A 7,119-nucleotide genomic window follows, 5' to 3' on the forward strand; every position below is an offset into this window, starting at 1 on the left:
GGAATATTCTCCAAAACACAGCAAGCAGTAATTGCAACAGTGAGTGCTGTCTGTACTGAGGTAATAGCACTTTCCAAGTAAATTTTTCACACAAGAATTTAATGGTGACATTAGGGGAATATAATAGGAATTTCTCTCTTGCCAATAGCGTCTCCTTGGCAGCTATGCTAAAAAGCTTGTCAGCTGCAGCTATTCAAGTTATATACCACCCAGAAACTTTTCCTCCCTCCTCTGCCGATTATGGACACACACAGAGAGAGCCATGTTATTGTTTTGTCACAGGCAACACTTGGGATAAGAAAACCATTCTGAGAGCAAGCAGCCCCACATCCTTCCCCATTCTGTGAGAAAGACAATTGTTTAGTGAGCAGAAGAGACTGCAAATAAGGTACACACATATTTGTGTACACTACACAGATATTTGTGTAGTATACAATGCCAACGCTATAAGAAATGCAGAAACAACCGTCACCAGCAAACTGCAGAGGTTGCCCCACATTCTGAAACCTTGAACAATAAGGGTTCCAGATTGTGCTACATTCACTGTATGAATGTTGGAGGCCAAGAACCATGAGGCGTAGAGGGCATCATTAGTGGCATAACTTTGCTGCCCACGTGTGGAGTGACACCATCATGTGGGTAACGTAGCTGAGATGATTGTAGGCGTTAAGGAGGCCGGAGGTCTCTCTAGCATGTAGGTTTTCCTCTTCAAGAGAAATGTCTCAGTCTGGCCAGAGAGATTGTTCATTACTAAACAGAGGGTATCGCTGATAGCTCTCCACACATGGTGTTGCGACTGTTCCCAGTTGCCCACCAAATGTCCTTGTTGTCGATCTACATTAGATTTTTTTCCATTATTCTTATTTGCTGCTTCTTTCAAATGAGCAAATGTGCCTGCTTTATCATAGCAGTAATTTTAAGGAACACTGCACATTAAAACATTGTGAAAATCACCAGAACACATTATGCCAAATCTAGTTTGATGAATAAGCTTTAGGGGAATCAGGCAGTTCCGTGTGAAGCCCTTTCCATAACACTATCTCCCTCAAACATGCTTTTCTCTTCTTATTTGACGTAAAAGAGATGGTTATGGAGAAAGTATTCATTTAAAATTTTCAGTTTCTAGCTGCCACTTGTGGTCTATTTTGTGTGTGCGTGTACGTGTATGTAGTTAATGATATCATTTTAAAAAATGAAATTGAGCTTTTTGTTAATATGTGGCTTCTGATTGGATTAATTACAACAGATACATTCTCTGGAAACTGGGGACAAAGAAATAATTTGCGTCAGCATAAGCAGACTATATTTAAAACCTTCTGTTCACATCTCTGGAATATTACTGTTCTGTAAGTATGATATGCCCATATAGGAATAATATGAATAATAATCTTTATATATGTGGGCAGCCTCATGCAAGTAGACTTCTGCTCAGTCAAAATGACTCGCCATTATCTCTGGAACACATTTGCTGGGTGGAGATGGAATTTGTTCTACCAAAATCAGTCATGTGTATTTTTACCTACTGTAACATTCTGTTTCTATGAATTTGTGCAAATCAATACTTACCACTTATTTTGACTTGGGCATGATATAGCCATGTTCTATTTTGAATCCACTGATTTCAATAAGAAGTAGAAAGAGATATGCTTTCTTCGTTTGAAATCATTAATGAATTAAAGATGCCCCTTTTGTCTTATAAGTATTTAACTTTGACTGCATCATGCCCATATTTTACACTTTGCTGTTTTTGTTCCTTAGTTGGATCCTCAACATCAAATAATAATGAAAATCAAACCCTAATCTTTGGTTGTATTTCCCAGAAAGTTGGACTTTTCTCCTTTAATATATATTTCAATCTGAGAAAACGACATCTCAGCAAAATGAAAACAAATGACAGTGCTATCGCCAACGAGACAATGTATTATTTTAAAATGTATGAAATGGTCCATGCTCTGCCCTATGACAGTTAAGTGTTCAAAATGAGACAGCTAAAAAAAAAATGTAGTTAACTCGTTCAAGGAGATATGAAAGTGAGGCTCCTTTATAATGTTCCTCCCTCCTATGTGTAGACAAAGAGGTACAGAGAAGAGAAAACCGTGGATTAAAATAAATGTTCTCAGTGCAGAAAATGAAATGAAAGCAGCAGGCTTTGTGTCAGAAAAGACAAATACTGGGTTTTGGAGGGTTGTTTCAATGTCATTTAACGCACACACATGCACACACAGATGCCATTGGATAACATAATTAATTAAAGGTACTAACAGATGGAAGAAGAACAGTTGGAAGTGAACTGAGAAGCAAGCACTTTTGAGAACATTTGCGCCAATTGGCCTATAGGCTTCATATTCACTGGGGTTTTCCTCGTTCGAGAGTGTTCAGGATTATAGCTAATGTTTGTAATTACTCGGGAACTGTTCCTAAAGCATGTGATAGTTTTAGATCCCTTCTTACCTCCTGTTCCTCTGATAGTGATCTGTCACTCTATTGTAGACTCTTAGAAATAGAACTTGTCACACACATTGACACCCTCCGTATGCCTCCAATTGTAAGATGTAAATAAATGTTTCTTTCTTTAATTAACATAGAAAGTTCACCAAGGATTTATAACAAAAAATTATTCATCTTTAACGCTTCTGAAGTTGTAGTGGCAGGGCAAATGTATTAGTATAATGATCAGGCTTCAAAGAGCTCAGAGAATGAGGTCAAAGAGCCAGTGACTTACAGTAGTTTGAATAGGGTTCAAGTCGCCATTCAGCTAGGAAGCTTATTATTTGATTTGGGGGCACTGATGGACTCTTAGACTAACAAAACTGTGAGCAGAAAATGGGGAGGCAGCAACATCTGTATGCCAACCTGAGCTCCGGGGAAGAAAAAATGGAATATAAATATAATGCAGAAATAAATCTCATTGACCCATACAAGAATCCTAAAAATGCAACCCAATCACTATTGTTATTTAGAGTGCTTGTTTTGTCCTGTTAAAGCTTTAAATCAGGAATAGGTGAGGTTTGGTTGGATGGGAAGATGGCTCAGCTGGCTAGAGTGTGGTGCTAATGATGCCAAGGTTGCAGGTTCAATCCCTGTATGGGGTCGTTGCATATTCCTGAATTGCAGGAGGTTGGACTAGATGATCCTCAGGGTCCCTTCTAACTCTATAGTTCTATAAACATCCCTGATTATTGGCCATGCTGGCTGGGCTGATGAAAATTGGAGTCCAGCAGGTGTCTAAAAGAGTGACGGGCATTCAGGAGTATACGTGGTGCCACATTAAAGGGAAGATTCCTCAAAAATGCACTTAGAGAAATGCAAGTTTTGTAGACTGAAGTGACTGAGTCGGCTCTTATGGGGTAAAACCATATAGTGAAGTGAGATCATGACAGAGGCGAGGTTTGAGGTGAGTCTGTTAGCCTCAGTTCTGCTCTTTGTATGGCATCACATTCCAGTCAATTATTCATTCTGTGATTCCTTTGTAACAAACTATCACAACTTTGCTAATCCCCACTCTCTCCTGAAGTGTAATATACTTATGGATAATCCCCCATTTGTTTTGGCTGCATGTTTCTCTAGCAGAAATAAAACGTTGCTTCTGCTGCTGAATTGGAAGACTGTTTGAAAGCACATAACACAAAGAACCAGCATTTTGTTTAAAAACGGCACACAGAGTGCTAGATTCTGCACTCTCTGAAGCCAGTTATGCTCCTTATGAAGTCTATAGGAACAAGGAGTGAAGTAGTGAAGAGTTTAAGTCAGACATCTAAAGGATCAAATATTTATTTTGATTTCCTAGGTTATGGATATGAGATCCCAGAATACAGACTGGGCTATTCAGTTGAGCAAAACATGGCAGTTTATATGTGGAAAGGAATAGGATCCCCGCTGTTTGCCATGCCTGTGATCTTGATCTGTGTTATACTACCCAGATCCTATGTTAGTGCAAATGATTTGCATGTAGCATCTTCTTTGTGCTTTATCTGGAACCCTGCAAAATGCAGAAGTCCCTGCATGGAGATCCTATATTCCTGAACTCCCTGTACACAGAACCATTCAAGAGAGCTGGATCCATAGCTGTCAACATTTCCCTTTTTTAATGGGAAATTTCCTTATTCCGAATAGGATTCCTGGCAAGAAAAGGGAAAAGTTGACAGCTATGGCTGGATCAGTGTGTGTTTAGGTTTAGGGCCAGCAGGAATGACCTTAACCCTCCTCCATGATTGACCATCCCCTGTTTGGCTGACGGTTAGTTTAGGCATTCTATCAAAACCGTCTGCCACAGTTAGATAAGCTGAAGGTATGAAACTGTTCCAATTTATAATGGTCTATTCCAGTCCACGGCTGTTTGGCTCATTTCCCTGTATCGACATTCCTCTTAGAAATGGGACTTTCCGTATTTTCTCTGGAATTGCTATTTCACCTAAACTGAAATCCAGGTCACACGAAAACATGAGAAGAATTTTGAGGGAGAGGGAAACAGCTTCAATAATTTCTAGAGTGTTTTTGCAATTATTTAGGCTGTGAAATTTACTTTATAGGAGAAATATTTGACAAATTTTGACTGAAACCAGAATATCTTTTTTGTGGGGCACTGGAATAGCTGGTACTCCAAACAACTCATGGCTATCAACCAGAATCTTCTTCCTGAGTCAGAGGTTCTCAACAAAGCCTTGCTAAAGTGAAATTTCAAGATAGGATTGTACTTCTCTTATTGTCCATTGGCATGAGTGTAGTTCTCAGGCACATTTAGTTAGTTAGTTCATAAAAATTATATACTGCTTATTGTAAAAACAAACAAACACACACACCTCAAAGTGGTTTACAAAGAAAAATCATACAAAAGTTAAAATACTAAAACAGATTAAAATTACCTCATTTCTAAGCACCTATGTCCACTAAATTGCTGTATAACTCAAATTATATGACTTTTTGCATTGTTTTGATGAGTGACAGTCTTTGTCATTATGGTGAAGTATATAATATCCTTGAACTGACTCCATCTTTTGTCATTCTCCTCTAACATTTCTGTACAGAGATTATTGTTTTTAAAAATATCAGCACTACAAATTTATCTTGTATTCATTTTCATATCCCCAGCACTAAGACCTACCCTTTGTCCCCCTTAGCATAGCTGGGCTTTGTTCTTTGCTATTCAGTGGATATTGCCACCAGCAGTAATGCTATGCAATATAATGAGAATGAAATGTGCCTGTTAAAATTAGCAATGCCTCTGCTTTGGGCTAAAAATGTAGGCAGTTTCAAACCTTGATAGCAAGTGAAGGGTGAAGACATTCTTTCTGTCTCCTAAGTTTTTGTCATCCATGTAATAGTAGTGGAGCAGAGTAATAAAATAGTTGCAGGTAATGGGTAATTTCCTTTTAAGTAATTTCCTGCTTACATCCATATGAATCCTCCAGAAATGAACTGCGACAGTAATCGAGCATTATGTTACATCAACTGCTGCAGAGAGAATAATGATAAGTTTTCTTGCAACTTAACAGGGATTCCATTGGCCTTTGAAAACTTCCATCAAAATACAAGCAATGCTTCTATTACTTATATATTAAATAATGCTACAGAATTAAGGAGTCGGATATTTTGTTATGTGTTGTATGTTCTGTAAATAAGTATGTATGCTTAATATCCATATAGTTAAAGGTCCGTATAGTTAAAGGCATGGCTTTCCCAGTAGTGATGTGTGGAAGTGAGAGCTGGACCATAAAGAAGGCTGAGCGCAGAAGAATTGATGCTTTTGAATTATGGCGCTGGAGAAGACTCTTGAGAGTCCCATGGACTGCAAGAAGTTCAAACCTATCCATTCTGAAGGAAATCAGCCCTGGGTGCTCACTGGAAGGACAGATCCTGAAGCTGAGGCTCCAATACTTTGGCCACCTCATGAGAAGAGAAGACTCCCTGGAAAAGAACTTGATGTTGGGAAAGATTGAGTGCACAAGGAGAAGGGGACAACAGAGGACAAGATGGTTGGACAGTGTTACAGAAACTACTAACATGAGTTTGACAAAACTACGGGAGGCAGTGGAAGACAGGAGTGCCTGGCGTGCTCTGGTCCATGGGGTCATGAAGAGTCGGACACGACTAAACGACTAAACAACAACAATGCTTAATATTAAAAAACCATCAAAATATTGTCCGACTAAAGTAGCACAGGAAGAATCATCTGGATTCACCTCAAAATAACTCTAGCCTTGACTTTAAGTTACATAATCATCTATCTTTAAATCAGTTGACATATGTCTCACTTCTTTCAATAGTAAAATGTACTATCTTATATCGCAATCTGAAAAACACCATGTGCAAATATAAATTCCCTTGATTTCAGAGGTACTCCCCTTCAAAGCAGTGAATTTAGGGCAGGCCTGCATAATTTATGCCCACCAAACTGAACTCTCTCTATCCCTCTGTCAGTAACATGTTCCATCACAATCTTTAGGGGAACAATCCTAAATTCCTGGGATGAGCTGCTCAGGGTCCATAGAATAACATGGAACTCCCTCTCTATAGTCAGAGATGGAGACCTACAGTCGGAGAAGGAGGCTTGCCACCTGAGTCCTCCTCTGGTGGAAAGTTTCATCATCAGTGCTTCAATGTCAAGTGAGCTATTAAAAGGGCCATGACCGAGAAATTTAGAGAAATCATTGGATCCACAGGATTCAAAGCCTTCCTGTTTCCCTGATATGCTCCTGAAAACTGGTCACAAAACTATGTCAGCCCTGGAGGTAATGTAATTCAAATAAAATCAAATTAAATTTTACTATTACGGTCAATGATCAGCTCAAGAGTTGATGGAAATAATTGACCATCCAACTGTGGTGAATGGAGATGAAATTAACAAAGAAATCCTATGGCAGGGGAAAGGAGAAAAAACAGTTTTCCTACAACTTCCATTCTAGCCAGAACAAGCCTTTGACCCCCAAACTTAATACATCCGGACAATCCCGCCACATGTGCTGGTAGGTGCCAATTTATTGACAACCTCCAAATATTATTGAACTTCAGCTTCCATATAGGGATGAAGGAGGAATTATTTTGCTCTACTTTTTTTTCAGTGGAGCAACCCTATGCTTCTGTGCATGCTTGGGGATCAGAAAGCAACTCTCGGTTAGATTA

At 39.0% G+C, this 7,119-nt stretch overlaps 1 long non-coding RNA gene across 1 annotated transcript; it reads left to right on the forward strand.

Annotated features, from left to right (window-relative positions):
• Window positions 1-281: 281 nt before the first annotated feature.
• On the forward strand, window positions 282-2,161 carry LOC128412392 (uncharacterized). Its single transcript, XR_008330082.1, has 3 exons — window positions 282-388; window positions 1,247-1,346; window positions 1,759-2,161. It is a non-coding gene; the product is annotated as an uncharacterized LOC128412392 (long non-coding RNA).
• Window positions 2,162-7,119: the final 4,958 nt, after the last annotated feature.

Source organism: Podarcis raffonei, chromosome 4, assembly GCF_027172205.1.
Source record: "Podarcis raffonei isolate rPodRaf1 chromosome 4, rPodRaf1.pri, whole genome shotgun sequence".
In the NCBI taxonomy this organism is placed as follows: Eukaryota; Metazoa; Chordata; class Lepidosauria; order Squamata; family Lacertidae; genus Podarcis; species Podarcis raffonei.